Genomic DNA, 14,762 nt, shown 5'->3' on the forward strand with positions numbered 1-14,762 from the left:
TTCGTAACGATAAAATTATTAGTTTTCGAGATATTTGAAATTAAAAATGAAGCGACACAATACATTAATCAAAATAACCGTGTCGTTTCATTTTTAACTTCAAAGATCTCGAAAACTAATGACTTTATCGTTACGAATGAAGAGTATATTATTTTCATAGAAAGTATTGGAGAATCCAAAAATTGAACTAAAATAGCAATTCCGCCAGTGGCGTAGAATTTGGAAAGGGTCAACCATTCATTTTCTCCCGTCGTACGCCTCTGGTCATAGACAGAAACGTTTGTTTAACATAATTTAGTAGTTTGTATAGTACCTATACTTTCTGCCAAGAATTAAAAGGGTACGTCGAATAGTTTTAAAATGCTGAGCAAAAATATTTTTTAAATTTTTAGATCAAACACACTGTAACTCACTAAGCAACCACATTTTATTTAAGTGTTTTAGGTTAAATCTTCGTATTTTGTACTAAGGTTTTTCCAGTTACTATATGGACAATTATTAATGAAACACCCTGTATACCGCATCCGTCGGTAGACCGCAAGCTATAGCAGAAACGCGCGGTAGACCGCATACTATAATGGAACCAATATGTTGTTATTTTAAAACATTTTCGTAAAACTTTTTCCTAAATAAATTTTTACTTCAAGAAAATTATTGATAGTTTATAAATAGTTAGTGTCAATCTTAGATACGCTTACCATCTTCTTGTACGCCATTTAAAAGTATTCTATAATAATGAAATTCTTGTATAAATCGATGTAAGTGGTAAAAAGTAGCTATAAACGCTATCACAAATTTTAAAAATTTTCAGTACAAATACCAGAACTAAGTTGAATTGATTTTTATTATACCTAACGTTGACAAAACGAGAGAAGAAAATTTAAACCGAAAAACAGTGTGGGCCAAATAAAACAGTCCTCCTCGATATTTTTCAGTATTTATTAGATTTTAAGGAAATGTAGAAAGAGGTCGATTTTTGATCTAAGGGGGACACATTTTTACGGTACATACATCTGTCATTTGTCAACCCCCTCCCTTCCACTTCCCCCACCCCTTATTTTTAAATAGGGAATAAGGGTCGTGTGCTAGCTCATTTGAAAGGTTATTTAATTCTCTATTCAGTAATATTAACATTGACATAATTATTTATACCAAGAAAACATACATACATACATAATCGGTTGCCTCTTTTACCATTAGGTGTCGAGGATTCCTCCTTTATATAATACTCTCTGCAAATTTACGCCACTTCTTCCTATCTGCTGCTAAAACTTTTGCTTCTTACCACGATGTTCCTCTTTTCTTGAGTATTTCGTTTACACTAGTGTTCCAGCTTTTCCTTGGTCTGCCCCTCCTGCTTTTACCCACTGCTTTGGCCTCCCATGTCATTTTCACTTGTCTCTCACCACTCATTCTTATCATGTGTCCAGCCCATTTTAACTTCTTTTCTTCAACTTTTTCGTTGAGCGATTTTACCTGTAGGTAATTAATGTCTTATATCTTCGTTTCTTCTTTTGTCTAATCTTCTTGCTCCCACCACTTTTCTTAAGTATCTCATTTCTGTAGCTTGTAATCTTTTTCTTTGTCTGTCATTAAGTACCCAGTTTTCTGCCCCATATATTGTAATTGGCATATATACAGTTTTATATACTGTCATTTTGGTTTTCCTCGATATTTCTTTTTTGTTTAGGAAATTTTTATACAGTGAATAATAAGTTCTCGTTGCCAATTTTATTCTGTTTCCAATTTCATCTTCTTGTGTACCTTTGTTGTTTAACATTATTCCCAAATACTTAAAGAGGTCTACTTGCTCGATTTTTTGCCCTTCGATTTCAATATTTACATTTGCTTCTTTGTTTGCTATTGTCATTACTTTAGTTTTCTCCATATTTATTATTAAGATGTAGTTTTTTAGTTCTTCAGCCCAGATTCTAATGTTATCTGCGAGAGCCTTTTCAGTTCTTGCAACTAATACAATGTCATCAGCAAATGCACAGGCTTCAATTTTTATTTGTTGTAAATTTCTATACCCTATAGCGCATTTTTTAGTTTTTTTCCAACACTTTTTAATAACTTCATCCATAACGGAAATAAATAACAGTGGGCTCAACACTCCACCTTATCTAACACCGTCGTTATTAGAAAATTCGCCGGAGATTGAGTTACTTGTCCTGACCTGGTTTTTTGTGTTGACATACAAACTCTTTATTACACTTACAAGTTCTTCATCTACTTCCTTGTTTATCAGGCTTTGCCATATTCCTTCTCTATTGACCATGTCAAACGCTTTTTTCATATCTAAAAACGCCAGGTACAGTGTATCGTTTTTTAACAGTGTTTTTTCAGTAATTTGAAATTATTTTCAAATTACTATATACCAAGAAATATTATATTATATACCAAGAAAAATTATTTTCAATTAAATTAGTTGGCACAAAAAAAGAATGTATGTAATTTATTTAACTCAAAATACATTCATTCTTCTGCTAACATAAAACAGAAAAAAATGTTTACTTGAAAAAGAAACATTGTTTGTTGCTTAAATTCAATAGTCGCAACCCACCAAGAGGCAGATGGGTGGCAGCTTGAACATTGAAATTAAGCGAAAAGCAATTTTATTTATCAAAAAACATTGTTTTTTGTTTTGTGACAGCAGTAGAATGTATTTTGAATTAAATAAATTACATACATTTTTCAAACTCTAACATGAAGTAAAACCACTTCTATGTAATAGGTATAATTTACTAAAATCTTAAAAAATCCCAATGGATTGAATAAAATAAGTTTATTCAGAACGTTTTCGGACCTATCAGTTCATCATCAGTGAATTCATATGTACTTGCTAACTAGCCCCAAAACCAAACAATGGTTGTAATTATAATTCAATCTACATTATTGTATTGTAAAATTGAAAAGGCTAAACGCCGATGTTAAAAGATAATCTCTGGGAACATGGTGAAACTCTAAACGAGAACCTTAACCAACCATCTGCTTGGGCCAACGAAGTCTGCCAGATTCTTCTTTTTGTGTCAATTAATTTAATTAAAATATTTTTTTCTTGAAAAAGAAAATCTTCCTCTAGAAATAATTATCTTAATGTTTATTACTGAATAGAGAATTGAAATAACCTTTCAAATGAGCTAGCACACGACTTCTATTCCCTATTTAAAAATAAGGGGTGGGGGGAGTGGAAGAGAGTGGGTTGACAAATGACAGATGTGTGTACCGTAAACATGTGTCCCCCTTAGATCAAAAATCGACCTGTTTCGTCATTTCCTTAAAATCTAATAAATACTGCCAAATATCGAGGTGGACTGTTTTCTTTGGCTCACACTGTATATGTAGATTGCATTGAGAATCTACTGTAGTTGTTCGTATGAAGTCATAGTGTTTCAAATAGTATATATGTTAGAGAACCTCAGCAAAAAAATTGAAAAGCATAATAGTGTCTTAATAAATTCTCATAATAAAATAAAAAAGTATATTGTGTGAAAGCGAACGAAATTATATCATCATCATTCTCTTCCCATATACATAAGTTTCTATCTTGGATCATATCAATAATATCAATAATTATAACCAACATGTGCTGACTAAGCGTCTCTTACCAGGTGTTCTGAAAAACTCCTCTCTCACTCCTTCCAGGAACTTGATTATTATCTCGACATTAAACATGCCCTAACCCTAACCATCTTAACCTATTCTATTTATTTTTATTTTATTCTATTTTATTCTATACTATTCTATTCTATCCTATACTATTCTATTTTATTTTATCCTATTCTATTCTATTCTATTCTATTCTATTCTATTCTATTCTATTCTATTCTATTCTATTCTATTCTATTCTATTCTATTCTATTCTATTCTATTCTATTCTATTCTACTCTGTTCTATTCTATTCTATTGTATTCTGTTCTATTCTATTCTATTCACTGGGTCATCCTAACCTCACAGGATTAGCGACCATGACTGGTAATGACTAATGAATAACGAATCTTCAGGACAAATACTTATTACTTATTACACTCTTAAAACAATAAGTAATTCTGTTTATAATTTATACATTAAGTCTTTATATTTGTTTTGTTTTAATAAAAGTGTTCTGTATTCTATTCTGTTTCTATAACATAGTATATCATATAGTATAGTATAACATTTTCCATAAGTGTTTTTAGTGCATCCTGAAGAGTGTTTCCTTTAGATCATAAAGTCATTAAAATAAATTGAAAGATTGAATATTACATTAATAAATATAGTACCAAGATAAGATGCTGTATATGTAACAATAGTATAAAATAAGAAACCATAGCTCAACCTGAAGAATGAAGAAATAAAAATAGATAAAAAAAATGGTTGTCAAAATACATTTTGTCACATTCGTGATGAAAAACAAAGTAGCTGACCTCTGGTGGAATAAATTTAAACTACTATAAGTGGTATAAACAAACCAGAAAATTGTTGATTTGAATGGAATTTGGTCACTATTAGGAAATTTTTAGTAAATTTCAGCATTATGAGTACATTAAAATATTTTAAATCAAATCGGTATTGTTCTATTCCTCAATTGAATATATACCATTTATATCGGCCATTTTCTTGCATTCGACCTGCCCTCTATATTCCGTTTCAATCGCGAATAATAACTGTATTTTATAATGACTTAAGATTTCAAAACCTAACCAAATAAAGAATGTATGTTCCTTTTTATACTTACTGAATATATGTACATATACAGAAGATAGGTACACCAGCTAAAACCGTTTCGGACAATGTTATTAAACGTAGTACCGAAGTAGTTTTATCTAGTTCCAATCCTCATTTTCGTAAATATTTTTAATATGGGTAATCAATTTTTGGTATTTTTACTGAAGATATATTTTCATTTCATCTATCATCTTTTTATTGTATATTTTTGTATAATTTATTTTTAGAGGAAACTACTAAATAATAGTTTAGATATATTATGTATTGTATATGTTTAATAAAAGTCTGTAATGAAGCATACTTTTCTATTATATTTCCCCTTATAGTCCAGAAAGCCACTGCGCATCCGCTAGGAAAACTATTCTGATTCGGATTTTTTGCACAAAAAGGACTCCTTTTAACAAATTTGCATGTTGCCAGGACCAAAAGGCGGTCAAAAATTTTTTAAACGTTTTTTTTTTGGTTTTTTCCTAAAATTATTTTTTTTGCATGGAAAAAAGCTTTTTCAGGTTTTTTGGATCATTCTAAACAGAAAAGGTATTTAGTGACTTTTCTCTAAAAATGATAGTTATTGGCATATAAGCGATTAAAAATTGAAAAATTGCGAAATCGGCCATTTTTAACCCTCAAAAACTATGTGAAAAACTAAAAATTTGAATGTTGCCAAGGTAGGTAGATATTCTTTAAACATCGATTGATGAAATTCCGAAGAGTTTTTTGCAATACACTATTCAAAACTCCTTTGTTTTTTAATTGATAATCAAGCGTGCGCGACACTATTTTCCACCGTTGCATGTGTATACAGTATGGTGCAAATGAAAGGAATAAATTCGTTTTTTCGTAAACCAGCGACTTGAAGAAAAAATCCCGAAACAGGTCGATTTTTATTTTTAAATTATGATATTGTGGCATATATGGTATACTAGTGACGTCACCCATCTGGACGTGATGACGTAATCGATGATTTTTTTTAATGAGAATAGGGGTCGTGTGCTGGCTCATTTGAAAGGTTCTTCAATTCTCTATTCAGTAATATAAACATTTACATAATTATTTATACAGGGTGTCCAAAAAAAGGTTTAATTAAATTATTTGAAAAAAAAAGAAGAATGTATGTAATTTATTTAATTCAAAATACATTTTACTGTTACCCGAAAACTAAAAAGTGTTTATTTCAGAAATAAACATTGCTTTTCGATTAAATTTAGTGTTCAAGCCAGCTCCCGCCAGCCACCTGCCTCTTGGAAGTCTGAACATTTAATTTAAGCGAAAAGCAATGTTTGTTTGTGAAATTAACTTTGTTTTCTGATTTTTGAAAGCAGTAAAATGTATTTTGAATTAAATAAATTACATACATTCTTCTTTTTTTTGTCGAATAATTTAAATTAAGAAAAAATTTTTGGACACCCTGTATAAATAATTATGTAAATGTTTATATTACTGAATAGAGAATTGAAGAACTTTTCAAATGAGCTAGCACACGAACCCTATTCTCATTTAAAAAAAATCATCGATTACGTCATCACGTCCAGATGGATGACGTCACTAGTATACCATATATGCCACAATATCATAACTTAAAAATAAAAATCGACCTGTTTCGAGATTTTTCCTTATAGTCCGGTTTACGAAAAAACGAATTTATTCCTTTCATTAATTTGCACCATACTGTATACACATGCAACGGTGGAAAATAGTGTCGCGCACGCTTGATTATCAATTAAAAGACAAAGGAGTCTTGAATATTGTATTGCAAAAAACTCTTCGGGATTTCATCAATCGATGTTTAAAGAATATCTACCTACCTTGGAAACATTCAAATTTTCAGTTCACATAGTTTTTGAGGGTTCAAAATGACCGATTTCGCAATTTTTTAATTTTTAATCGCTTATATGTCAAAAATTATCATTTTTAGAGAAAAGTCACTAAAGACCTTTTCTGTTTGGAATGATCCAGAAAACTTAAAAAAAAACTTTTTTTCATGCAAAAAAAAATAATTTTAGGAAAAAAACAAAAAAAAAAACGTTTAAAAAAATTTTGACCACCTTTTGGTCCTGGCAACATGCAAATTTGTTAAAAGGAGTTCTTTTTGAGTAAGATTGTGCAAAAAAGCCGAATCAGAATATTTTTCTTAGCGGATGCGCAGTGGCTTTCTGGACTATTATTTAACATATACAAACGAAGTTCCACTGATACACCATAAATTGGTAGTCTAAGGTTTTACCACTACATTTACCTTACAAGTGTTTTCTACCATTACATCACTGACGCCTGAAGACCATTGCCTTGGTTAATTATAAAAAAAAAGAGTGTGTACTTTGTACGCACGTAAGAAGTTACTTCTATTATATGATTTCAACAAAATAAATATATTTAAGGCAAGGTAACAACATGAGGTGTTCGCAAGCGGTCATCCATTCAAGCCATAATCGCGCTCGACACTGCTTGACTCCGGTTATCGGGCGACAAGTAAGTGTGCTATAGCCGTATCTATATAACAATAGGCCTAGAACCTAGCCCTAGGAGACGTCTTCAAAACTACAAATTGGTCAACCTATGGTATTAACGTTAATGACAACAAGCTAATAAACAACCTCAGATTCGCCGACGACATTGTGATTATAGCGAGCCCATTCGAGGAACTGCAAGTTATGATGGAAGAACTCACAGGTAGCTCCCAATACGACGACCTAATAATGAATATGAGAAAAACAAAAATAACGACAAACACAAGTTTGACACATCAAACATGAAAGCTTGATGTAAGTTTGCCATGGCAACTTTGCAAACTTGCAGCAAGTTTAAATCAAACTTGCTAGTTACAGTGTGACAAACTTGCATGAAGTTTGTTTATTCAAACTTGATACAAACTTGCTGAAGGTTTGTTTTGTATTGTTGCATGAAGTTTGTTTTTTAAAACTTGATTCAAACTTGATATAACAAACTTGCTGAAGGTTCGTTTTGCATTGTTGCATGAAGTTTGTTTTTCAAACTTGATCCAAACTTGCTTAAGGGAAAAGGCGTAAAATGTCGCCTGTCAAAATTTTCGATGTGTTTTAAATGTACAGTAGAACCCCGATTATCCGGGTGCGGATTATCCGTGCTATGATTTTCTATTACTCAAGTTGCATTTTAAGGTTTTATCAAAATAGTATCATCGTAAATCACTTTGACGGAAACTCTTTATGACGAAAGAGAGACTCATAATGAAAGATTTAATTTTTCTGTTATCTTTTTATATATAGGTCCATATGTATGTGTATACATACATATGTATTATACATAAGAAATACATGTTCGGATTATCCGTGCTTTTCAATTATCCGTGCCACCTCTGGTCCCGAGGAGCACGGATAATCGGGGTTCTACTGTATTCATTTTTTCGAATCCTGCAAAAACTAAAAGTATTTTTGAAAAATTTAAACGCAGCATGAAAGATCACATTGAGGGCCGAAAGTCCCGAAACCTTCTATAATGTTTATTTTAATAAGTTACAGGGGTGAAAATAAAAAAGGAAATTTAGTGTGATTTTTAATTACAAATATTTCATTCAAAAGAAACTTAATTTATTCTAAGGGACTTTCGGCCCTCGGTAATAACGTAATCTTTCATTCTGCGTTTAAATTTTTCAAAAATACTGTTAGTTTTTGCAGGATTCGGAAAAAGAAATACATTTAAAATACATTGAAAATTTTAACAGACGACATTTTACGCCTTTCCCCTTGTGATTTGTTTTGACATACTAGCAGGGCCGCCGAGAGGGATGACCGGGCCCCGCTAAAAAGTGAAGGGCGGGTCCCTGGCCCCTGGCAGAAGGTGAAGAGCGAAAAAAATTGTTTAATTTTTATAGAAATCAAATTATTAATAATAAATAGTAAGAAACATTTCAAATATAAATTTGATTACATTTTGATTATATTTCTTGTTTATAATAGTGATTATTTCATTCATAGGAGATTCTGACCAATAGAAAGCTACATAAATCTAAATCAAATCGATCATTTTTGATAATTCCCCGTCGTCAAGTATATTACGTCAGATGCCCTTCGTTGCTACGAAAAAATACATTCAGTGACATAAATGACAATTAATGTTTTAAAAATTATAAAAGTGATGACTTTCAACAGTGCCCCCTCCGTGGCTCAGTGGTAAGAGCGCCTGCCTTTGGATCGAAAAAATCCGAAAGGTTGTGGGTTCGAATCTCACCAGGGTCAGAGATTTTTCATTTATTATAAATTAATAAATGAATATAGTTTCTGTCCTTGTGGGATCGGTACTCACCAGAGGGACCGCAGACGTTCGGATACAATTAGCGTCTCTTTGCAAAGACAATGACGTCGACTTTGCAAAGTAACAAGACACTTACTCTACATACACACTACACATTACTTCCCTGACTTAGTGATAAGGTATACAATTACGTGGCTAAAGGTTCTAGTTCTAAACCAAGGCCAAAATCAGAAGAAAAAAAACTTTTAACAGTGAAATATTTATAACAACTGTGTGTTTAATTGTAATAATTTTGTACGGACATAAATAAATTACAATAAAATTTTGGTTTTGAACAATTTAATTCATGAAATAATCGCAACAAATTGCACTCGATCTCTAAAATTAATATATAATTTTTGCCCTCGTGACACGTTGACATAATTTCACTCACCTTCAGCTCGTGAAATTAAAACCATTGTTTATATAGGGGGAAATTAAACCATTGTTTATACAGGGTGTCCCGAAAAGATTGGTCATAAATTATACCACACATTCTAGGGTCAAAAATAGTTCGATTGAACCTAACTTACCTTAGTACAAATATGCTTATAAAAAAAGTTACAGCCCTTTAAAGTTACAAAATAATAATCGATTTTTTCAATATATCGAAAACTATTAGAGATTTTTTATTGAAAATGGACATGTATTATTCTTGTGGCAGGAACATCTTAAAACAAAATAGTGAAGTTTGTCCACCCCATAAAAATTTTATGGGGGTTTTGTTCCATTAAACCCCCCCAAACTTTTGTGTACGTTCCAATTAATTCATTATTGTGATACCATTAGTTAAACACAACGTTTTTAAAACTTATTTGCCTCTTAGTATCCTAATCCAGTTTTTATCGAGATGAGGCTTCTTTTTTAATATATTTACATAATTTTATGGGGGTTTTGTTCCTTTAAAGCCCCCAAACGTTTGTGTACGTTCCAATTAAACTATTATTGTGCTACCATTAGTTAAACACAGTATTTTTAAAACTTTTTTGTCTCTTAGTCTTTTTTTGACAAGTCACCTTTTATCGAGATGTGGCTTCTTTTTCAAAATATACCTAAAAATCCAAATTATAAATAAATTTTAACAGGTCTCTATAATCGTACTTAACCATATTAGGTCTGGATCCCGCGTATGAAAAAAAGTTGATTAATAGCAAGCTGAAAATTTGTTAATAGCTTAAGGGTGTCTAGTTGGATAAACTTTGATATATGGGACCACTGGAACAGGGGTAGTTTTAATTGTGGAACAGGTTAAAAATTTGGAACGGTCAGACCACGAAAATGGTACATTTATTTTTTCCGACAGAATAGACTTAAACTCTCCGAACAGAGATTAAACTCTCATGCAAAAATCAGACTGCTATTTATCACCTGTCATAATTCCTGTCATTTGACATATTCTACATGTTCCACTCATTAAAACGCCCATTTGGTGATAAATAGCAGTCTGATTTTTGCATGAGAGTTTAATCTCTGTTCGGAGAGTTTAAGTCTGTTCTGTCGGACAAAATACATGTGCCGTTTTCGTGGTCTGACCGTTCCAAATTTTTAACCTGTTCCACAAGTAAAACTTCCCCTGTTCCAGTGTTCCCATATATCAAAGTTTGTCCGACTAGACACCCTTAAGCTATTAACAAATTTTCAGCTTGCTATTAATCAACTTTTTTTTCATACGCGGGATCCAGACCTATATACAAATATGTGGTGGATTCGACAATTATTCAAAATATGTCGATAAACACTGGCTTATCGAAAAAGTACTAAGAGACAAAAAAGTTTTAAAAACATTTTGTTTCACTAATGGTGCCACAATAATAATTTAATTGGAACGTACACAAAAGTTTGGGGGGTTTAAAGGAACAAAACCTCCATAAAATTTTTATGGGGTACACAAATTTCACTTTAATTTTTTTATAAGATGTTGCTGCCATAAGAATGCCACATGTTCATTTTCAATAAAAAATCTCTAAGAGTTTTCGATATATGAAAAAAAAATCGATTTTCATTTTGTAACTTCAAAGGGCTGTAACTTTTTTTGTGTGCACTATTCTATACAGTGAGCACGTAAAGGTTGGAATAAATTCATTTTCTCAAGAACGGACGATTTTGGAAAAAAATCTCGAAACAGGTCAATTTTTGTTTTTAAATTACGACTTTTTGGCATATATATCATACTAGTGACGTCACCCATCTGGGCGTGATGACGTCTTCGATGATTTTTTTAAATAGGAATAGGGGTCGTGTGATAGCTCATTTGAAAGGTAATTCAATTCTCTATTCAGTAATATAACCATCAACATACAAAATTTTTGAATTAAATTTACCTACTGACATAAAAAGAAGAATGAAAGTAATTTATTTAATTCAAAATACATTTTACTGCTCTCAGAAAACAGAAAAAAATATTTATTTGAAAAATAAGCATTGCTTTTCGCTTAATTTAAATGTTCAAACTGTCAAGAGGAAGGTGGGTGGCTGCTTTAATACTGAATTTAAGCAAAAAACAATATTTATTTGTCAAATAAACATTATTTTCTGTTTTCTGATAGGGGTAAAATGTATTTTGAGTTAAATAAATTACACACATTCTTCTTTTTATGTCAATAAATTTAATTAAAAAAAATTTTTTTTGGACACCCTGTATAAATAATTATGTGAATGTTTATATTACTGAATAGAGAATTGACTTACCTTTCAAATGAGCTATCACACGACCCCTATTCTCATTTAAAAAAATCGTAGGTGTCGTCATCACGCCCAGATGGGTGACGTCACTAGTATGATATATATGCCAAAAAGCCGCAATTTAAAAATAAAAATTGACATGTTTCGGGATTTTTTTCCAAAATCGTCCAATCTCGAGAAAATGAATTTATTCCAACCTTTACATACTCACTGTATAGATAAGTGAGGTTCAATCAAATTATTTTTGACCCCAGAATCTGTGGTATAATTTATGACCAATCTTTTCGGGACACCCTGTATATAAACAATGTTAAAACTGTCAAAGTGACACTCGGGAAAAATTCAATAATTTTAGAGCTCTTGTGCAATTACTACTGAAAATATTTATATTAAAGGTGCTTTTCGAGTTTTCTGATTGGCAAAAATAAAATGTCTCTAATTTTTAAAAAATTGCAGGTTTTTGCCAAATCATTCTCAATTCACAAAGTTGATAGGCAGCTAACCGATCCTGTTTCATTGTAGCTATCATTACCTCATATAATTTTTTATGCGAAAAAGAAAACTAAAGGATCTTTCTGCTTCTCTGTGACTGTCACCGGTGATGTGCAAAATATTCTTAACGCAATAACGATTCAAAGAGATATTTAATTTTATTATGCAAATATATTGGAGAAAGTTGAGATTCACCAATATTACTTATCATTATGTATATATCGCTCTCAAATGAAAAATTTCGTCTATCAATTCTTCACTGATGTGTTCTTTATAAAACTTGCGCAATACATACCTATATCAATTTTTTTTAATATTGTCGTCATCTTCATCTCGGAATATCCATAAAATGTTAAATAGCGAATGAATTTTATTTTCCGCATTAAATCTTCTGGTTAAATTGCTTATTATATGACAATATTAAATATTTCCCAGCGAAATATTGCGCCGGGCTCAAAATTATAAGTCGCATCACTACTAGGCCCAGGCAAATCATCAAAAAATCTCACAAGCTTTCGACCCGTTTTTCTTTATTTGATGTAGAATAGAATAGAATAGAAATATGCTTTATTGTCACTGAAAATTATACAATTTTATGGACAAAGTTTAACATAGAGTCAGAGTCATGTAAATTCTGGATTTATTCCATAATTGCTGGTAACTAATTTAGATTCTTCAACATAGATTCTTCTGATTTTTTTTAAATCTTCTAGAAGTCCTGATATATTTTAAATCTCCATATCCATACCATAAATTTATCTGACTGCATTTTAGTATTAAATTTTGACTCATGTGATTTATTGCTGTGAAAATTTTAAACAAAATCGATTTAAGGAATATTAAATATAGCCGAGTATTAATTAAACGCATTATGGGCAGAAAGTGAAGAGCAAAAAAAACCGGAAAAAATTACGTCTTTGGTCTGGTCGACGCCGGACCCCTTACATTGCCGGGCCCCGGTAAAATGTACAGGCTGTACCGCCCTCTCGGCGGCCCTGCATACTAGCCATAATTTGAATAAAGCAAGGTGAATAAAAAATACAATACCATTTTATACAGTGATAAGCGCGCTAATAATAACCAGAAAAATAGCGCAGAAGATGGAATACATATTAAATTGTGAGATAAAAAGAAATAAAACTAGTAGAGTTGTAAATTTTAGCGATAGTAACATATAGATTGGCATTATATTGATTGTTTCCCACCTTTAGACGTATCGGATGAGTATGTCAACTAAAACTGTCACTGTGACAGTGGCATTTCTCAAACTGGTACTATACGTCTAAAGGTGGGAAACAATCAATATAATGTGAAACTATAAGTTACTATCGCTAAATTTAACACCTCCACTAGGTTCATCCCTTTTTATCTCACAACTTAATATATTTTCCATCTTTTGTGTTATTTTGCCGGTTATTAGTGCGCTCATCACTGTATAACTATTTATTAATCACTTCTAAAATATAAAAATACAATATATTGTCTAAAATTACAATATTACTACATTACACCCACTAACGTCAGATTCCGATGCTTGGTTATTTTGTTTATCAGCTCTGAAACAAATAAAAGAAATTGTTATAAACTATTGCTATGTGAACGGAATTAATCTACATATTATGCTATTAAAGCAGGTAAATAGATGTTAAAGTCACAATTTTACAATAAAACCTAAAACTATGTAGTCATGTACACATGGTGCATGGACATGGAAAGTCAGAAGAAGCAATTTATGTGATTCAAATTCAAAAATCAATACCTATCTAGGCTAATAGAAAATAATATGTCTACTATATTTTAGAATCTTATTAAGTACCTCCTTCTTAGTCTAACTTTTGATTGATTCAACCAGTCACTAGTAACTTCCTTCAGTTGGTCGTCTGTTGCATCATCAAAGATTTGTTTGCAGATTTCTGAAAAAAGAAAAAAAATAATTAGAGAATAATCAAAACAGTTCAGTTAATAGATAAGTAGATAATCCAAAGAAAATGGGTCAGACGTTTATTTTCATTATGACGTTGTTAGACACTGGTCTAATATGGGAGTAGACAATGCTTTACATGCTTATTACCCCACAATATAGTTTGTGATATGTGATACAATAATGATGTTTGAATTTATAAGTGATAAATACTTACGAAAGATTATTTTACATGTTTCTGTTGTCAGAAATGATTTCTTGCTTGAGTTTTTCATTTGCTTCCCTGTTAATGAATACAATTCCGCTACTTCATCAAGCAATACTCTCCTAAGGATGTTCGTAGTAAGGCTACGAGGATTTCTGCCACCAATCCCAGCCAAGAATTTCATCTAAAAATGTGATAAATTCGTAACATTATTGGGAAACAATTATAATAAGATGATATAATATATGTAATATATATTATAATATATAAAAGGTATATATTTGCTGAACAGTTAGGAAACAAGGTTGAAATATTGGGGTAGCAGCAATAGTAGGAAATAGCAAAGAAATAGTTCTAAGCTTTCGAAAATGTTTATTTTCATCATCAGGGAAACTACAAGCATAAATAGACAGTATTTAACAAATAGGCTAACTAAAATCAATAATAATTGCTATTTTTGTGTTACCAAAAATCCAGAACACCACA

The sequence above is a fragment of the Diabrotica virgifera genome, chromosome 7, assembly GCF_917563875.1.
Source record: "Diabrotica virgifera virgifera chromosome 7, PGI_DIABVI_V3a".
Lineage (NCBI taxonomy): Eukaryota > Metazoa > Arthropoda > Insecta > Coleoptera > Chrysomelidae > Diabrotica > Diabrotica virgifera.